The sequence below is a fragment of the Ursus americanus genome, chromosome 12 (genome assembly GCF_024610735.1).
Source record: "Ursus americanus isolate L20-20 chromosome 12, mUrsAme1.1.p, whole genome shotgun sequence".
NCBI classification, from domain to species: domain Eukaryota; kingdom Metazoa; phylum Chordata; class Mammalia; order Carnivora; family Ursidae; genus Ursus; species Ursus americanus.
In genome coordinates, this window is record NC_142138.1 from 73,756,520 (window position 1) to 73,775,049 (window position 18,530).

Genomic DNA, 18,530 nt, shown 5'->3' on the forward strand with positions numbered 1-18,530 from the left:
CCCATTCCCGGCGTTGTGGCGCCGGGCCACTTGGGAAGGGCCCCTCCGTGGCCGACCTACAGTTAGGGTTAGCCCCCAGGAGGCCAGCAGGCCCGATACACCGCCTGTGCGTCGAGCGGAGAGTTGGGCCGAGGTGAGGGTGCTGGTGAACATGAGCCCGGGCCCAAGCGTTTTGGTTCGGGGCGCCTTCGAAGGTCGGCGGGGGTTCGAAGGGCCCTGCCCTTTCTCCCACCCTGAATGAATGGCGGCGCCCCTAGCGGCACGTGTGGGGCAGGGCGGCAGGGTGCATCCAGCGCTGGGGCTTGGGGGTTCCCAATCCCCGGCGTTGCGGCGCCAGGCCCCTTAGGAAGCGACCCTCGGGGCCGTCCTAGGGTTAGGGTTAGCGCCCAGGAGGCCGGCAGGCCCGATCCGCCGGCTGTGCGAGGAGTGGAGATGCAGGCCGAGTTGAGGGCGATGGCGAGCGGGAGCTGGGCCCCAGCGTTTTGGCGTCCTGGGCCTTTGAATGTTGCCATGGCTCGGAGGGCCCTGCCCTTTCTCCTGCCCTGAAGAACCAGCAACGCCCCTAGCGGCTCCGTTGGCAGTGGGGCGGCAGGGTGAATCCCAGGCTGCGGCTCGGGGATCCCCAATCCCCGGCGTTGTGGTGCCAGGCCCCTTGGGAGGGGCTCCTCGTGGGCCGACCCAGGGTTAGAGTTAGCCCCCATAAGGCCGGCAGGCCAGATCCTCTGGCTGGGCGGTGAGAGGTGGGCGGGCCGAGGTAAAGGCGCTGGGGTGCGGGATTGTGGGCCCCTGCATTTTGGGGTGGGAGGCTTCAAATGTCGCCGGTTTCTCCAGGGCCCTGTCAGTTCTCCCGCCCTGAATGACCGGCGGCGCCCCTCGCGGCCCGGGTGGCAGCGTTGTGGGAGGGTGAGTCTGGCTTTGGGGCTTGGGGTTCCAGATCCCTGGCGTAGTGGCACCAAAAGCCTTGGGAGGGGCCCCTGGGGGGCCGACCTAGGGTTAGGGTTAGCCCCCAGGAGACCGTCAGGCCCAACCGCACACTGTGCGGCGAGCTGAGGTGCGGCCCGAGGTGAAGGCGCTGGGGAGCGGGAGCGTGGGCACCAGCGTTTTGGCACGGGGAGCCTTTGAAGGTCACCGGGGACTCAGAAGGCCCTGCCCTTCTCTCGCCCTCTATGACCCGCGGCGCCCCTAGCGGCCCAGGTGGGGACAGTGCGGCAGGGTGAGTCCGGCTCTGGGGCTCTGAGTCACCAATCCCCAGCATTGCAGAGCCAGGCCGCTTGGGATGTCGCCTCAGGGCCGACCTAGGGTTTTGGTTAGCTGCCAGGAGCCCAGCAGGCCCTATCCCCCGGCTCTGAAGCAAGCGGTGGGGTGGGCCTAGGTGAGGGCGCTGGCGAGCAGGATCCTGGGAGCCAACGTTTTTGCGCGGGGAGCCTTCAAAGGTCAGCGTGGGCTCGGAGGGCCCTGCCCGATCTCTTGCCCTGATTGACCGGCGGGGCCTCTAGCGGCTCGGGTGGCTGAAGGGCAGCAGGGTGAGTGCGGCACATGAGCTCGGGGTCCCCATCCCCAGCGTTGCGACGCCAGGCCCCTTGGGAAGTGCCCCTCGGTGGCCGACCTATGGTTAGGGTTAGCCTCCAGGAGCCCCGCAGGCCCGATACACCACCTGTGCGTCGAGCGGAGAGTTGGGCCGAGGTGAGGGTGCTGGTGAACATGAGCCCGGGCCCAAGCGTTTTGGTTCGGTGCGCCTCTGAAGGTCGGCAGGGGTTCGGAGGGCCCTGCCAGTTCTCCCACCCTGAATGAATGGCGGCGCCCCTAGCGGCCTGTGTGGGTTGGGGTGGCAGCGTGCATCCGGCGCTGGGGCTTGGGGGCCCTCAATCCCTGGCGTTGCGGCGCCAGGCCCCTTAGGAAGGGACCTTCAGGGGCTGTCCTAGGGTTAGGGTGAGCTCCCAGGAGGCCGGCAGGCCCGAGTCGCTGGCTCTGCGAAGAGCGGAGGTGCGGGCCGAGTTGAGGGTGATGCAGAGCGGGAGTGTGGTCCCCAGCGTTTTGGTGCCCTGGGCCTTCGACTGTTGCCATGGCTCAAAGGGCCCTGCCCGTTCTCCTGCCCTGAAGAACCAGCGGCGCCCTTAGCAGCTCCCTTGGCGGTGGAGCGGCAGGGTGAGTCCATGCTGCGGCTCGGGGATCCCCAATCCCCAGCGTTGTGGGGCCAGGCTTCTTGGGAGGGGCTCCTCGTGGGCGGACCTAGGTTTAGAGTTAGCACCCAGGAGGCCAGCAGGCCCAATCCTCTGGCTGGGCGGCGAGAGGTGGGCGGCCCGAGGTAAAGGCGCTGGCGATCGGGAGCGTGGGCCCCTGCATTTTGGCGCAGGAGGCTTCAAATATCGCCGGTTTCTCCAGGGCCCTGTCCCTTCTCCCGCCCTGAATGACGGGCGGCGCCACTAGCAGCCCGGGTGGCGACGGGGCGGCAGGGTGAGTCTGGCTCTGGGTCTTGGGGTCCCTGATCCCCAGTGTAGCGTCACCAGGACCCTTGGGAGGGGCCCCTGGGTGGCTGACCTAGGGTTAGGGTTAGCCCCCAGGAGGCCGGCAGGTGGGATCCGGCCACTGTCCGGGGAGCGGAGGGCGGGGCCGAGGTGAGGGCGTTGGGGAGCAGGACCGTGGGCACCAGCGTTTTGGCACGGGGAGCCTTTGAAGGCCACCGGGGGCTCGGAAGGCCCTGCCCCTTCTCTCGCCCTGAATGACCCGCAGTGCTCCTAGCGGCCTGGGTGGCGGCGTTGCGGTAGGGTGAGTGTGGCTCTGGGGCTTGAGGTTCCCGATCCCCGGCGAAGCGGCACCAGGACCCTTGGGAGGGGCCCCTGGGTGGCCGACCTAGGGTTAGGGTTAGCACCCGGGAGGCCGGCAGGCGGGATCCGCCCGCTGTGCGTGGAGCGGAGGGGCGGGCCGAGGTGAGGGCGCTGGCGAGCAAGAGCCTGGGCCCAAGCGTTTTGGCACCGGGGGCCTTCGAATGTCTCCGGGGACTCGGCGGGCCCTGCCCATTCTCCTCCCTGAATGACCGGCGGCGCCCCTAGCAGCCCAGGTGGCGGCGGGGCGGCATGTAAGTCCGGGCATAGGGCTCGGGGGTCCCCAGTCCACCGCGTTGCGGCGCCAGGCCCCTTGGGAGGGGCTCCTCGGAGGCTGACCTAGGGTGAGGTTTAGCCCCTAGGATGCCTGCAGGCCCTATTCGCCAGCCGTGTGGAGACTGGAGTGGCGGACCGAGGTGAGGGCACTGGTGAGCGGGAGCGTGGGCCCGGGTGTTTTGGCGCGGGGGGCCTTTGAAGGTCGCCGTGTCTTGGAGGGCCCTGCCCGAGCTCCCGCCCTGAATGAACGGCACCACCCCAAGCCCTCGGGTGGCGGCTGGGTGGCAGGGTGAGTCCAGTGCTGAGGCTCGGGGGTCCCCAATCCCCAGCGTTGCGGCGCCAGATCCCTTGGGAGGGGCCCCTCGGGGGTCGATCTAGGGTTCCGGTTAGCCCCCAGGAGGCCGGTGGACCCGATCAGCGGCTGTGCGGCACGCGGAGGGTTGGGCCGAGGTGAGGGCGCTGGCGAGACTGAGCATGAGCCCAAGCGTTTTAGTGCGGGGGGCCTTCGAAGGTCAGTGGGGGCTCGGAGGGACCTGCCCGTTCTCCCGCTCTGAATGACCAGCGGGGCCCCTAGAGGCTCCGGTGCCTGAAGGGCAGCAGGGTGAGACCGGCACTTGGGTTGGGGTCCCCATTCCCGGCGTTGTGGCGCCGGGCCACTTGGGAAGGGCCCCTCCGTGGCCGACCTACAGTTAGGGTTAGCCCCCAGGAGGCCAGCAGGCCCGATACACCGCCTGTGCGTCGAGCGGAGAGTTGGGCCGAGGTGAGGGTGCTGGTGAACATGAGCCCGGGCCCAAGCGTTTTGGTTCGGGGCGCCTTCGAAGGTCGGCGGGGGTTCGAAGGGCCCTGCCCTTTCTCCCACCCTGAATGAATGGCGGCGCCCCTAGCGGCACGTGTGGGGCAGGGCGGCAGGGTGCATCCAGCGCTGGGGCTTGGGGGTTCCCAATCCCCGGCGTTGCGGCGCCAGGCCCCTTAGGAAGTGATCCTCGGGGCCGTCCTAGGGTTAGGGTTAGCGCCCAGGAGGCCGGCAGGCCCGATCCGCCGGCTGTGCGAGGAGTGGAGATGCAGGCCGAGTTGAGGGCGATGGCGAGCGGGAGCTGGGCCCCAGCGTTTTGGCGTCCTGGGCCTTTGAATGTTGCCATGGCTCGGAGGGCCCTGCCCTTTCTCCTGCCCTGAAGAACCAGCAACGCCCCTAGCGGCTCCGTTGGCAGTGGGGCGGCAGGGTGAATCCCAGGCTGCGGCTCGGGGATCCCCAATCCCCGGCGTTGTGGTGCCAGGCCCCTTGGGAGGGGCTCCTCGTGGGCCGACCCAGGGTTAGAGTTAGCCCCCATAAGGCCGGCAGGCCAGATCCTCTGGCTGGGCGGTGAGAGGTGGGCGGGCCGAGGTAAAGGCGCTGGGGTGCGGGATTGTGGGCCCCTGCATTTTGGGGTGGGAGGCTTCAAATGTCGCCGGTTTCTCCAGGGCCCTGTCAGTTCTCCCGCCCTGAATGACCGGCGGCGCCCCTCGCGGCCCGGGTGGCAGCGTTGTGGGAGGGTGAGTCTGGCTTTGGGGCTTGGGGTTCCAGATCCCTGGCGTAGTGGCACCAAAAGCCTTGGGAGGGGCCCCTGGGGGGCCGACCTAGGGTTAGGGTTAGCCCCCAGGAGACCGTCAGGCCCAACCGCACACTGTGCGGCGAGCTGAGGTGCGGCCCGAGGTGAAGGCGCTGGGGAGCGGGAGCGTGGGCACCAGCGTTTTGGCACGGGGAGCCTTTGAAGGTCACCGGGGACTCAGAAGGCCCTGCCCTTCTCTCGCCCTCTATGACCCGCGGCGCCCCTAGCGGCCCAGGTGGGGACAGTGCGGCAGGGTGAGTCCGGCTCTGGGGCTCTGAGTCACCAATCCCCAGCATTGCAGAGCCAGGCCGCTTGGGATGTCGCCTCAGGGCCGACCTAGGGTTTTGGTTAGCTGCCAGGAGCCCGGCAGGCCCTATCCCCCGGCTCTGAAGCAAGCGGTGGGGTGGGCCTAGGTGAGGGCGCTGGCGAGCAGGATCCTGGGAGCCAACGTTTTTGCGCGGGGAGCCTTCAAAGGTCAGCGTGGGCTCGGAGGGCCCTGCCCGATCTCTTGCCCTGATTGACCGGCGGGGCCTCTAGCGGCTCGGGTGGCTGAAGGGCAGCAGGGTGAGTGCGGCACATGAGCTCGGGGTCCCCATCCCCAGCGTTGCGACGCCAGGCCCCTTGGGAAGTGCCCCTCGGTGGCCGACCTATGGTTAGGGTTAGCCTCCAGGAGCCCCGCAGGCCCGATACACCACCTGTGCGTCGAGCGGAGAGTTGGGCCGAGGTGAGGGTGCTGGTGAACATGAGCCCGGGCCCAAGCGTTTTGGTTCGGTGCGCCTCTGAAGGTCGGCAGGGGTTCGGAGGGCCCTGCCAGTTCTCCCACCCTGAATGAATGGCGGCGCCCCTAGCGGCCTGTGTGGGTTGGGGTGGCAGCGTGCATCCGGCGCTGGGGCTTGGGGGCCCCCAATCCCTGGCGTTGCGGCGCCAGGCCCCTTAGGAAGGGACCTTCAGGGGCTGTCCTAGGGTTAGGGTGAGCTCCCAGGAGGCCGGCAGGCCCGAGTCGCTGGCTCTGCGAAGAGCGGAGGTGCGGGCCGAGTTGAGGGTGATGCAGAGCGGGAGCGTGGTCCCCAGCGTTTTGGCGCCCTGGGCCTTCGACTGTTGCCATGGCTCAAAGGGCCCTGCCCGTTCTCCTGCCCTGAAGAACCAGCGGCGCCCTTAGCAGCTCCCTTGGCGGTGGAGCGGCAGGGTGAGTCCATGCTGCGGCTCGGGGATCCCCAATCCCCAGCGTTGTGGGGCCAGGCTTCTTGGGAGGGGCTCCTCGTGGGCGGACCTAGGTTTAGAGTTAGCACCCAGGAGGCCAGCAGGCCCAATCCTCTGGCTGGGCGGCGAGAGGTGGGCGGCCCGAGGTAAAGGCGCTGGCGATCGGGAGCGTGGGCCCCTGCATTTTGGCGCAGGAGGCTTCAAATATCGCCGGTTTCTCCAGGGCCCTGTCCCTTCTCCCGCCCTGAATGACGGGCGGCGCCACTAGCAGCCCGGGTGGCGACGTGGCGGCAGGGTGAGTCTGGCTCTGGGTCTTGGGGTCCCTGATCCCCAGTGTAGCGTCACCAGGACCCTTGGGAGGGGCCCCTGGGTGGCTGACCTAGGGTTAGGGTTAGCCCCCAGGAGGCCGGCAGGTGGGATCCGGCCACTGTCCGGGGAGCGGAGGGCGGGGCCGAGGTGAGGGCGTTGGGGAGCAGGAGCGTGGGCACCAGCGTTTTGGCACGGGGAGCCTTTGAAGGCCACCGGGGGCTCGGAAGGCCCTGCCCCTTCTCTCGCCCTGAATGACCCGCAGTGCTCCTAGCGGCCTGGGTGGCGGCGTTGCGGTAGGGTGAGTGTGGCTCTGGGGCTTGAGGTTCCCGATCCCCGGCGAAGCGGCACCAGGACCCTTGGGAGGGGCCCCTGGGTGGCCGACCTAGGGTTAGGGTTAGCACCCGGGAGGCCGGCAGGCGGGATCCGCCCGCTGTGCGTGGAGCGGAGGGGCGGGCCGAGGTGAGGGCGCTGGCGAGCAAGAGCCTGGGCCCAAGCGTTTTGGCACCGGGGGCCTTCGAATGTCTCCGGGGACTCGGCGGGCCCTGCCCATTCTCCTCCCTGAATGACCGGCGGCGCCCCTAGCAGCCCAGGTGGCGGCGGGGCGGCATGTAAGTCCGGGCATAGGGCTCGGGGGTCCCCAGTCCACCGCGTTGCGGCGCCAGGCCCCTTGGGAGGGGCTCCTCGGAGGCTGACCTAGGGTGAGGTTTAGCCCCTAGGATGCCTGCAGGCCCTATTCGCCAGCCGTGTGGAGACTGGAGTGGCGGACCGAGGTGAGGGCACTGGTGAGCGGGAGCGTGGGCCCGGGTGTTTTGGCGCGGGGGGCCTTTGAAGGTCGCCGTGTCTTGGAGGGCCCTGCCCGAGCTCCCGCCCTGAATGAACGGCACCACCCCAAGCCCTCGGGTGGCGGCTGGGTGGCAGGGTGAGTCCAGTGCTGAGGCTCGGGGGTCCCCAATCCCCAGCGTTGCGGCGCCAGATCCCTTGGGAGGGGCCCCTCGGGGGTCGATCTAGGGTTCCGGTTAGCCCCCAGGAGGCCGGTGGACCCGATCAGCGGCTGTGCGGCACGCGGAGGGTTGGGCCGAGGTGAGGGCGCTGGCGAGACTGAGCATGAGCCCAAGCGTTTTAGTGCGGGGGTCCTTCAAAGGTCAGTGGGGGCTCGGAGGGACCTGCCCGTTCTCCCGCTCTGAATGACCAGCGGGGCCCCTAGAGGCTCCGGTGCCTGAAGGGCAGCAGGGTGAGACCGGCACTTGGGTTGGGGTCCCCATTCCCGGCGTTGTGGCGCCGGGCCACTTGGGAAGGGCCCCTCCGTGGCCGACCTACAGTTAGGGTTAGCCCCCAGGAGGCCAGCAGGCCCGATACACCGCCTGTGCGTCGAGCGGAGAGTTGGGCCGAGGTGAGGGTGCTGGTGAACATGAGCCCGGGCCCAAGCGTTTTGGTTCGGGGCGCCTTCGAAGGTCGGCGGGGGTTCGAAGGGCCCTGCCCTTTCTCCCACCCTGAATGAATGGCGGCGCCCCTAGCGGCACGTGTGGGGCAGGGCGGCAGGGTGCATCCAGCGCTGGGGCTTGGGGGTTCCCAATCCCCGGCGTTGCGGCGCCAGGCCCCTTAGGAAGCGACCCTCGGGGCCGTCCTAGGGTTAGGGTTAGCGCCCAGGAGGCCGGCAGGCCCGATCCGCCGGCTGTGCGAGGAGTGGAGATGCAGGCCGAGTTGAGGGCGATGGCGAGCGGGAGCTGGGCCCCAGCGTTTTGGCGTCCTGGGCCTTTGAATGTTGCCATGGCTCGGAGGGCCCTGCCCTTTCTCCTGCCCTGAAGAACCAGCAACGCCCCTAGCGGCTCCGTTGGCAGTGGGGCGGCAGGGTGAATCCCAGGCTGCGGCTCGGGGATCCCCAATCCCCGGCGTTGTGGTGCCAGGCCCCTTGGGAGGGGCTCCTCGTGGGCCGACCCAGGGTTAGAGTTAGCCCCCATAAGGCCGGCAGGCCAGATCCTCTGGCTGGGCGGTGAGAGGTGGGCGGGCCGAGGTAAAGGCGCTGGGGTGCGGGATTGTGGGCCCCTGCATTTTGGGGTGGGAGGCTTCAAATGTCGCCGGTTTCTCCAGGGCCCTGTCAGTTCTCCCGCCCTGAATGACCGGCGGCGCCCCTCGCGGCCCGGGTGGCAGCGTTGTGGGAGGGTGAGTCTGGCTTTGGGGCTTGGGGTTCCAGATCCCTGGCGTAGTGGCACCAAAAGCCTTGGGAGGGGCCCCTGGGGGGCCGACCTAGGGTTAGGGTTAGCCCCCAGGAGACCGTCAGGCCCAACCGCACACTGTGCGGCGAGCTGAGGTGCGGCCCGAGGTGAAGGCGCTGGGGAGCGGGAGCGTGGGCACCAGCGTTTTGGCACGGGGAGCCTTTGAAGGTCACCGGGGACTCAGAAGGCCCTGCCCTTCTCTCGCCCTCTATGACCCGCGGCGCCCCTAGCGGCCCAGGTGGGGACAGTGCGGCAGGGTGAGTCCGGCTCTGGGGCTCTGAGTCACCAATCCCCAGCATTGCAGAGCCAGGCCGCTTGGGATGTCCCCTCAGGGCCGACCTAGGGTTTTGGTTAGCTGCCAGGAGCCCGGCAGGCCCTATCCCCCGGTTCTGAAGCAAGCGGTGGGGTGGGCCTAGGTGAGGGCGCTGGCGAGCAGGATCCTGGGAGCCAACGTTTTTGCGCGGGGAGCCTTCAAAGGTCAGCGTGGGCTCGGAGGGCCCTGCCCGATCTCTTGCCCTGATTGACCGGCGGGGCCTCTAGCGGCTCGGGTGGCTGAAGGGCAGCAGGGTGAGTGCGGCACATGAGCTCGGGGTCCCCATCCCCAGCGTTGCGACGCCAGGCCCCTTGGGAAGTGCCCCTCGGTGGCCGACCTATGGTTAGGGTTAGCCTCCAGGAGCCCCGCAGGCCCGATACACCACCTGTGCGTCGAGCGGAGAGTTGGGCCGAGGTGAGGGTGCTGGTGAACATGAGCCCGGGCCCAAGCGTTTTGGTTCGGTGCGCCTCTGAAGGTCGGCAGGGGTTCGGAGGGCCCTGCCAGTTCTCCCACCCTGAATGAATGGCGGCGCCCCTAGCGGCCTGTGTGGGTTGGGGTGGCAGCGTGCATCCGGCGCTGGGGCTTGGGGGCCCCCAATCCCTGGCGTTGCGGCGCCAGGCCCCTTAGGAAGGGACCTTCAGGGGCTGTCCTAGGGTTAGGGTGAGCTCCCAGGAGGCCGGCAGGCCCGAGTCGCTGGCTCTGCGAAGAGCGGAGGTGCGGGCCGAGTTGAGGGTGATGCAGAGCGGGAGTGTGGTCCCCAGCGTTTTGGCGCCCTGGGCCTTCGACTGTTGCCATGGCTCAAAGGGCCCTGCCCGTTCTCCTGCCCTGAAGAACCAGCGGCGCCCTTAGCAGCTCCCTTGGCGGTGGAGCGGCAGGGTGAGTCCATGCTGCGGCTCGGGGATCCCCAATCCCCAGCGTTGTGGGGCCAGGCTTCTTGGGAGGGGCTCCTCGTGGGCGGACCTAGGTTTAGAGTTAGCACCCAGGAGGCCAGCAGGCCCAATCCTCTGGCTGGGCGGCGAGAGGTGGGCGGCCCGAGGTAAAGGCGCTGGCGATCGGGAGCGTGGGCCCCTGCATTTTGGCGCAGGAGGCTTCAAATATCACCGGTTTCTCCAGGGCCCTGTCCCTTCTCCCGCCCTGAATGACGGGCGGCGCCACTAGCAGCCCGGGTGGCGACGTGGCGGCAGGGTGAGTCTGGCTCTGGGTCTTGGGGTCCCTGATCCCCAGTGTAGCGTCACCAGGACCCTTGGGAGGGGCCCCTGGGTGGCTGACCTAGGGCTAGGGTTAGCCCCCAGGAGGCCGGCAGGTGGGATCCGGCCACTGTCCGGGGAGCGGAGGGCGGGGCCGAGGTGAGGGCGTTGGGGAGCAGGACCGTGGGCACCAGCGTTTTGGCACGGGGAGCCTTTGAAGGCCACCGGGGGCTCGGAAGGCCCTGCCCCTTCTCTCGCCCTGAATGACCCGCAGTGCTCCTAGCGGCCTGGGTGGCGGCGTTGCGGTAGGGTGAGTGTGGCTCTGGGGCTTGAGGTTCCCGATCCCCGGCGAAGCGGCACCAGGACCCTTGGGAGGGGCCCCTGGGTGGCCGACCTAGGGTTAGGGTTAGCACCCGGGAGGCCGGCAGGCGGGATCCGCCTGCTGTGCGTGGAGCGGAGGGGCGGGCCGAGGTGAGGGCGCTGGCGAGCAAGAGCCTGGGCCCAAGCGTTTTGGCACCGGGGGCCTTCGAATGTCTCCGGGGACTCGGCGGGCCCTGCCCATTCTCCTCCCTGAATGACCGGCGGCGCCCCTAGCAGCCCAGGTGGCGGCGGGGCGGCATGTAAGTCCGGGCATAGGGCTCGGGGGTCCCCAGTCCACCGCGTTGCGGCGCCAGGCCCCTTGGGAGGGGCTCCTCGGAGGCTGACCTAGGGTGAGGTTTAGCCCCTAGGATGCCTGCAGGCCCTATTCGCCAGCCGTGTGGAGACTGGAGTGGCGGACCGAGGTGAGGGCACTGGTGAGCGGGAGCGTGGGCCCGGGTGTTTTGGCGCGGGGGGCCTTTGAAGGTCGCCGTGTCTTGGAGGGCCCTGCCCGAGCTCCCGCCCTGAATGAACGGCACCACCCCAAGCCCTCGGGTGGCGGCTGGGTGGCAGGGTGAGTCCAGTGCTGAGGCTCGGGGGTCCCCAATCCCCAGCGTTGCGGCGCCAGATCCCTTGGGAGGGGCCCCTCGGGGGTCGATCTAGGGTTCCGGTTAGCCCCCAGGAGGCCGGTGGACCCGATCAGCGGCTGTGCGGCACGCGGAGGGTTGGGCCGAGGTGAGGGCGCTGGCGAGACTGAGCATGAGCCCAAGCGTTTTAGTGCGGGGGTCCTTCGAAGGTCAGTGGGGGCTCGGAGGGACCTGCCCGTTCTCCCGCTCTGAATGACCAGCGGGGCCCCTAGAGGCTCCGGTGCCTGAAGGGCAGCAGGGTGAGACCGGCACTTGGGTTGGGGTCCCCATTCCCGGCGTTGTGGCGCCGGGCCACTTGGGAAGGGCCCCTCCGTGGCCGACCTACAGTTAGGGTTAGCCCCCAGGAGGCCAGCAGGCCCGATACACCGCCTGTGCGTCGAGCGGAGAGTTGGGCCGAGGTGAGGGTGCTGGTGAACATGAGCCCGGGCCCAAGCGTTTTGGTTCGGGGCGCCTTCGAAGGTCGGCGGGGGTTCGAAGGGCCCTGCCCTTTCTCCCACCCTGAATGAATGGCGGCGCCCCTAGCGGCACGTGTGGGGCAGGGCGGCAGGGTGCATCCAGCGCTGGGGCTTGGGGGTTCCCAATCCCCGGCGTTGCGGCGCCAGGCCCCTTAGGAAGCGACCCTCGGGGCCGTCCTAGGGTTAGGGTTAGCGCCCAGGAGGCCGGCAGGCCCGATCCGCCGGCTGTGCGAGGAGTGGAGATGCAGGCCGAGTTGAGGGCGATGGCGAGCGGGAGCTGGGCCCCAGCGTTTTGGCGTCCTGGGCCTTTGAATGTTGCCATGGCTCGGAGGGCCCTGCCCTTTCTCCTGCCCTGAAGAACCAGCAACGCCCCTAGCGGCTCCGTTGGCAGTGGGGCGGCAGGGTGAATCCCAGGCTGCGGCTCGGGGATCCCCAATCCCCGGCGTTGTGGTGCCAGGCCCCTTGGGAGGGGCTCCTCGTGGGCCGACCCAGGGTTAGAGTTAGCCCCCATAAGGCCGGCAGGCCAGATCCTCTGGCTGGGCGGTGAGAGGTGGGCGGGCCGAGGTAAAGGCGCTGGGGTGCGGGATTGTGGGCCCCTGCATTTTGGGGTGGGAGGCTTCAAATGTCGCCGGTTTCTCCAGGGCCCTGTCAGTTCTCCCGCCCTGAATGACCGGCGGCGCCCCTCGCGGCCCGGGTGGCAGCGTTGTGGGAGGGTGAGTCTGGCTTTGGGGCTTGGGGTTCCAGATCCCTGGCGTAGTGGCACCAAAAGCCTTGGGAGGGGCCCCTGGGGGGCCGACCTAGGGTTAGGGTTAGCCCCCAGGAGACCGTCAGGCCCAACCGCACACTGTGCGGCGAGCTGAGGTGCGGCCCGAGGTGAAGGCGCTGGGGAGCGGGAGCGTGGGCACCAGCGTTTTGGCACGGGGAGCCTTTGAAGGTCACCGGGGACTCAGAAGGCCCTGCCCTTCTCTCGCCCTCTATGACCCGCGGCGCCCCTAGCGGCCCAGGTGGGGACAGTGCGGCAGGGTGAGTCCGGCTCTGGGGCTCTGAGTCACCAATCCCCAGCATTGCAGAGCCAGGCCGCTTGGGATGTCGCCTCAGGGCCGACCTAGGGTTTTGGTTAGCTGCCAGGAGCCCAGCAGGCCCTATCCCCCGGCTCTGAAGCAAGCGGTGGGGTGGGCCTAGGTGAGGGCGCTGGCGAGCAGGATCCTGGGAGCCAACGTTTTTGCGCGGGGAGCCTTCAAAGGTCAGCGTGGGCTCGGAGGGCCCTGCCCGATCTCTTGCCCTGATTGACCGGCGGGGCCTCTAGCGGCTCGGGTGGCTGAAGGGCAGCAGGGTGAGTGCGGCACATGAGCTCGGGGTCCCCATCCCCAGCGTTGCGACGCCAGGCCCCTTGGGAAGTGCCCCTCGGTGGCCGACCTATGGTTAGGGTTAGCCTCCAGGAGCCCCGCAGGCCCGATACACCACCTGTGCGTCGAGCGGAGAGTTGGGCCGAGGTGAGGGTGCTGGTGAACATGAGCCCGGGCCCAAGCGTTTTGGTTCGGTGCGCCTCTGAAGGTCGGCAGGGGTTCGGAGGGCCCTGCCAGTTCTCCCACCCTGAATGAATGGCGGCGCCCCTAGCGGCCTGTGTGGGTTGGGGTGGCAGCGTGCATCCGGCGCTGGGGCTTGGGGGCCCTCAATCCCTGGCGTTGCGGCGCCAGGCCCCTTAGGAAGGGACCTTCAGGGGCTGTCCTAGGGTTAGGGTGAGCTCCCAGGAGGCCGGCAGGCCCGAGTCGCTGGCTCTGCGAAGAGCGGAGGTGCGGGCCGAGTTGAGGGTGATGCAGAGCGGGAGTGTGGTCCCCAGCGTTTTGGCGCCCTGGGCCTTCGACTGTTGCCATGGCTCAAAGGGCCCTGCCCGTTCTCCTGCCCTGAAGAACCAGCGGCGCCCTTAGCAGCTCCCTTGGCGGTGGAGCGGCAGGGTGAGTCCATGCTGCGGCTCGGGGATCCCCAATCCCCAGCGTTGTGGGGCCAGGCTTCTTGGGAGGGGCTCCTCGTGGGCGGACCTAGGTTTAGAGTTAGCACCCAGGAGGCCAGCAGGCCCAATCCTCTGGCTGGGCGGCGAGAGGTGGGCGGCCCGAGGTAAAGGCGCTGGCGATCGGGAGCGTGGGCCCCTGCATTTTGGCGCAGGAGGCTTCAAATATCGCCGGTTTCTCCAGGGCCCTGTCCCTTCTCCCGCCCTGAATGACGGGCGGCGCCACTAGCAGCCCGGGTGGCGACGTGGCGGCAGGGTGAGTCTGGCTCTGGGTCTTGGGGTCCCTGATCCCCAGTGTAGCGTCACCAGGACCCTTGGGAGGGGCCCCTGGGTGGCTGACCTAGGGTTAGGGTTAGCCCCCAGGAGGCCGGCAGGTGGGATCCGGCCACTGTCCGGGGAGCGGAGGGCGGGGCCGAGGTGAGGGCGTTGGGGAGCAGGACCGTGGGCACCAGCGTTTTGGCACGGGGAGCCTTTGAAGGCCACCGGGGGCTCGGAAGGCCCTGCCCCTTCTCTCGCCCTGAATGACCCGCAGTGCTCCTAGCGGCCTGGGTGGCGGCGTTGCGGTAGGGTGAGTGTGGCTCTGGGGCTTGAGGTTCCCGATCCCCGGCGAAGCGGCACCAGGACCCTTGGGAGGGGCCCCTGGGTGGCCGACCTAGGGTTAGGGTTAGCACCCGGGAGGCCGGCAGGCGGGATCCGCCCGCTGTGCGTGGAGCGGAGGGGCGGGCCGAGGTGAGGGCGCTGGCGAGCAAGAGCCTGGGCCCAAGCGTTTTGGCACCGGGGGCCTTCGAATGTCTCCGGGGACTCGGCGGGCCCTGCCCATTCTCCTCCCTGAATGACCGGCGGCGCCCCTAGCAGCCCAGGTGGCGGCGGGGCGGCATGTAAGTCCGGGCATAGGGCTCGGGGGTCCCCAGTCCACCGCGTTGCGGCGCCAGGCCCCTTGGGAGGGGCTCCTCGGAGGCTGACCTAGGGTGAGGTTTAGCCCCTAGGATGCCTGCAGGCCCTATTCGCCAGCCGTGTGGAGACTGGAGTGGCGGACCGAGGTGAGGGCACTGGTGAGCGGGAGCGTGGGCCCGGGTGTTTTGGCGCGGGGGGCCTTTGAAGGTCGCCGTGTCTTGGAGGGCCCTGCCCGAGCTCCCGCCCTGAATGAACGGCACCACCCCAAGCCCTCGGGTGGCGGCTGGGTGGCAGGGTGAGTCCAGTGCTGAGGCTCGGGGGTCCCCAATCCCCAGCGTTGCGGCGCCAGATCCCTTGGGAGGGGCCCCTCGGGGGTCGATCTAGGGTTCCGGTTAGCCCCCAGGAGGCCGGTGGACCCGATCAGCGGCTGTGCGGCACGCGGAGGGTTGGGCCGAGGTGAGGGCGCTGGCGAGACTGAGCATGAGCCCAAGCGTTTTAGTGCGGGGGGCCTTCGAAGGTCAGTGGGGGCTCGGAGGGACCTGCCCGTTCTCCCGCTCTGAATGACCAGCGGGGCCCCTAGAGGCTCCGGTGCCTGAAGGGCAGCAGGGTGAGACCGGCACTTGGGTTGGGGTCCCCATTCCCGGCGTTGTGGCGCCGGGCCACTTGGGAAGGGCCCCTCCGTGGCCGACCTACAGTTAGGGTTAGCCCCCAGGAGGCCAGCAGGCCCGATACACCGCCTGTGCGTCGAGCGGAGAGTTGGGCCGAGGTGAGGGTGCTGGTGAACATGAGCCCGGGCCCAAGCGTTTTGGTTCGGGGCGCCTTCGAAGGTCGGCGGGGGTTCGAAGGGCCCTGCCCTTTCTCCCACCCTGAATGAATGGCCGCGCCCCTAGCGGCACGTGTGGGGCAGGGCGGCAGGGTGCATCCAGCGCTGGGGCTTGGGGGTTCCCAATCCCCGGCGTTGCGGCGCCAGGCCCCTTAGGAAGCGACCCTCGGGGCCGTCCTAGGGTTAGGGTTAGCGCCCAGGAGGCCGGCAGGCCCGATCCGCCGGCTGTGCGAGGAGTGGAGATGCAGGCCGAGTTGAGGGCGATGGCGAGCGGGAGCTGGGCCCCAGCGTTTTGGCGTCCTGGGCCTTTGAATGTTGCCATGGCTCGGAGGGCCCTGCCCTTTCTCCTGCCCTGAAGAACCAGCAACGCCCCTAGCGGCTCCGTTGGCAGTGGGGCGGCAGGGTGAATCCCAGGCTGCGGCTCGGGGATCCCCAATCCCCGGCGTTGTGGTGCCAGGCCCCTTGGGAGGGGCTCCTCGTGGGCCGACCCAGGGTTAGAGTTAGCCCCCATAAGGCCGGCAGGCCAGATCCTCTGGCTGGGCGGTGAGAGGTGGGCGGGCCGAGGTAAAGGCGCTGGGGTGCGGGATTGTGGGCCCCTGCATTTTGGGGTGGGAGGCTTCAAATGTCGCCGGTTTCTCCAGGGCCCTGTCAGTTCTCCCGCCCTGAATGACCGGCGGCGCCCCTCGCGGCCCGGGTGGCAGCGTTGTGGGAGGGTGAGTCTGGCTTTGGGGCTTGGGGTTCCAGATCCCTGGCGTAGTGGCACCAAAAGCCTTGGGAGGGGCCCCTGGGGGGCCGACCTAGGGTTAGGGTTAGCCCCCAGGAGACCGTCAGGCCCAACCGCACACTGTGCGGCGAGCTGAGGTGCGGCCCGAGGTGAAGGCGCTGGGGAGCGGGAGCGTGGGCACCAGCGTTTTGGCACGGGGAGCCTTTGAAGGTCACCGGGGACTCAGAAGGCCCTGCCCTTCTCTCGCCCTCTATGACCCGCGGCGCCCCTAGCGGCCCAGGTGGGGACAGTGCGGCAGGGTGAGTCCGGCTCTGGGGCTCTGAGTCACCAATCCCCAGCATTGCAGAGCCAGGCCGCTTGGGATGTCCCCTCAGGGCCGACCTAGGGTTTTGGTTAGCTGCCAGGAGCCCGGCAGGCCCTATCCCCCGGCTCTGAAGCAAGCGGTGGGGTGGGCCTAGGTGAGGGCGCTGGCGAGCAGGATCCTGGGAGCCAACGTTTTTGCGCGGGGAGCCTTCAAAGGTCAGCGTGGGCTCGGAGGGCCCTGCCCGATCTCTTGCCCTGATTGACCGGCGGGGCCTCTAGCGGCTCGGGTGGCTGAAGGGCAGCAGGGTGAGTGCGGCACATGAGCTCGGGGTCCCCATCCCCAGCGTTGCGACGCCAGGCCCCTTGGGAAGTGCCCCTCGGTGGCCGACCTATGGTTAGGGTTAGCCTCCAGGAGCCCCGCAGGCCCGATACACCACCTGTGCGTCGAGCGGAGAGTTGGGCCGAGGTGAGGGTGCTGGTGAACATGAGCCCGGGCCCAAGCGTTTTGGTTCGGTGCGCCTCTGAAGGTCGGCAGGGGTTCGGAGGGCCCTGCCAGTTCTCCCACCCTGAATGAATGGCGGCGCCCCTAGCGGCCTGTGTGGGTTGGGGTGGCAGCGTGCATCCGGCGCTGGGGCTTGGGGGCCCCCAATCCCTGGCGTTGCGGCGCCAGGCCCCTTAGGAAGGGACCTTCAGGGGCTGTCCTAGGGTTAGGGTGAGCTCCCAGGAGGCCGGCAGGCCCGAGTCGCTGGCTCTGCGAAGAGCGGAGGTGCGGGCCGAGTTGAGGGTGATGCAGAGCGGGAGCGTGGTCCCCAGCGTTTTGGCGCCCTGGGCCTTCGACTGTTGCCATGGCTCAAAGGGCCCTGCCCGTTCTCCTGCCCTGAAGAACCAGCGGCGCCCTTAGCAGCTCCCTTGGCGGTGGAGCGGCAGGGTGAGTCCATGCTGCGGCTCGGGGATCCCCAATCCCCAGCGTTGTGGGGCCAGGCTTCTTGGGAGGGGCTCCTCGTGGGCGGACCTAGGTTTAGAGTTAGCACCCAGGAGGCCAGCAGGCCCAATCCTCTGGCTGGGCGGCGAGAGGTGGGCGGCCCGAGGTAAAGGCGCTGGCGATCGGGAGCGTGGGCCCCTGCATTTTGGCGCAGGAGGCTTCAAATATCGCCGGTTTCTCCAGGGCCCTGTCCCTTCTCCCGCCCTGAATGACGGGCGGCGCCACTAGCAGCCCGCGTGGCGACGGGGCGGCAGGGTGAGTCTGGCTCTGGGTCTTGGGGTCCCTGATCCCCAGTGTAGCGTCACCAGGACCCTTGGGAGGGGCCCCTGGGTGGCTGACCTAGGGTTAGGGTTAGCCCCCAGGAGGCCGGCAGGTGGGATCCGGCCACTGTCCGGGGAGCGGAGGGCGGGGCCGAGGTGAGGGCGTTGGGGAGCAGGACCGTGGGCACCAGCGTTTTGGCACGGGGAGCCTTTGAAGGCCACCGGGGGCTCGGAAGGCCCTGCTCCTTCTCTCGCCCTGAATGACCCGCAGTGCTCCTAGCGGCCTGGGTGGCGGCGTTGCGGTAGGGTGAGTGTGGCTCTGGGGCTTGAGGTTCCCGATCCCCGGCGAAGCGGCACCAGGACCCTTGGGAGGGGCCCCTGGGTGGCCGACCTAGGGTTAGGGTTAGCACCCGGGAGGCCGGCAGGCGGGATCCGCCCGCTGTGCGTGGAGCGGAGGGGCGGGCCGAGGTGAGGGCGCTGGCGAGCAAGAGCCTGGGCCCAAGCGTTTTGGCACCGGGGGCCTTCGAATGTCTCCGGGGACTCGGCGGGCCCTGCCCATTCTCCTCCCTGAATGACCGGCGGCGCCCCTAGCAGCCCAGGTGGCGGCGGGGCGGCATGTAAGTCCGGGCATAGGGCTCGGGGGTCCCCAGTCCACCGCGTTGCGGCGCCAGGCCCCTTGGGAGGGGCTCCTCGGAGGCTGACCTAGGGTGAGGTTTAGCCCCTAGGATGCCTGCAGGCCCTATTCGCCAGCCGTGTGGAGACTGGAGTGGCGGACCGAGGTGAGGGCACTGGTGAGCGGGAGCGTGGGCCCGGGTGTTTTGGCGCGGGGGGCCTTTGAAGGTCGCCGTGTCTTGGAGGGCCCTGCCCGAGCTCCCGCCCTGAATGAACGGCACCACCCCAAGCCCTCGGGTGGCGGCTGGGTGGCAGGGTGAGTCCAGTGCTGAGGCTCGGGGGTCCCCAATCCCCAGCGTTGCGGCGCCAGATCCCTTGGGAGGGGCCCCTCGGGGGTCGATCTAGGGTTCCGGTTAGCCCCCAGGAGGCCGGTGGACCCGATCAGCGGCTGTGCGGCACGCGGAGGGTTGGGCCGAGGTGAGGGCGCTGGCGAGACTGAGCATGAGCCCAAGCGTTTTAGTGCGGGGGGCCTTCGAAGGTCAGTGGGGGCTCGGAGGGA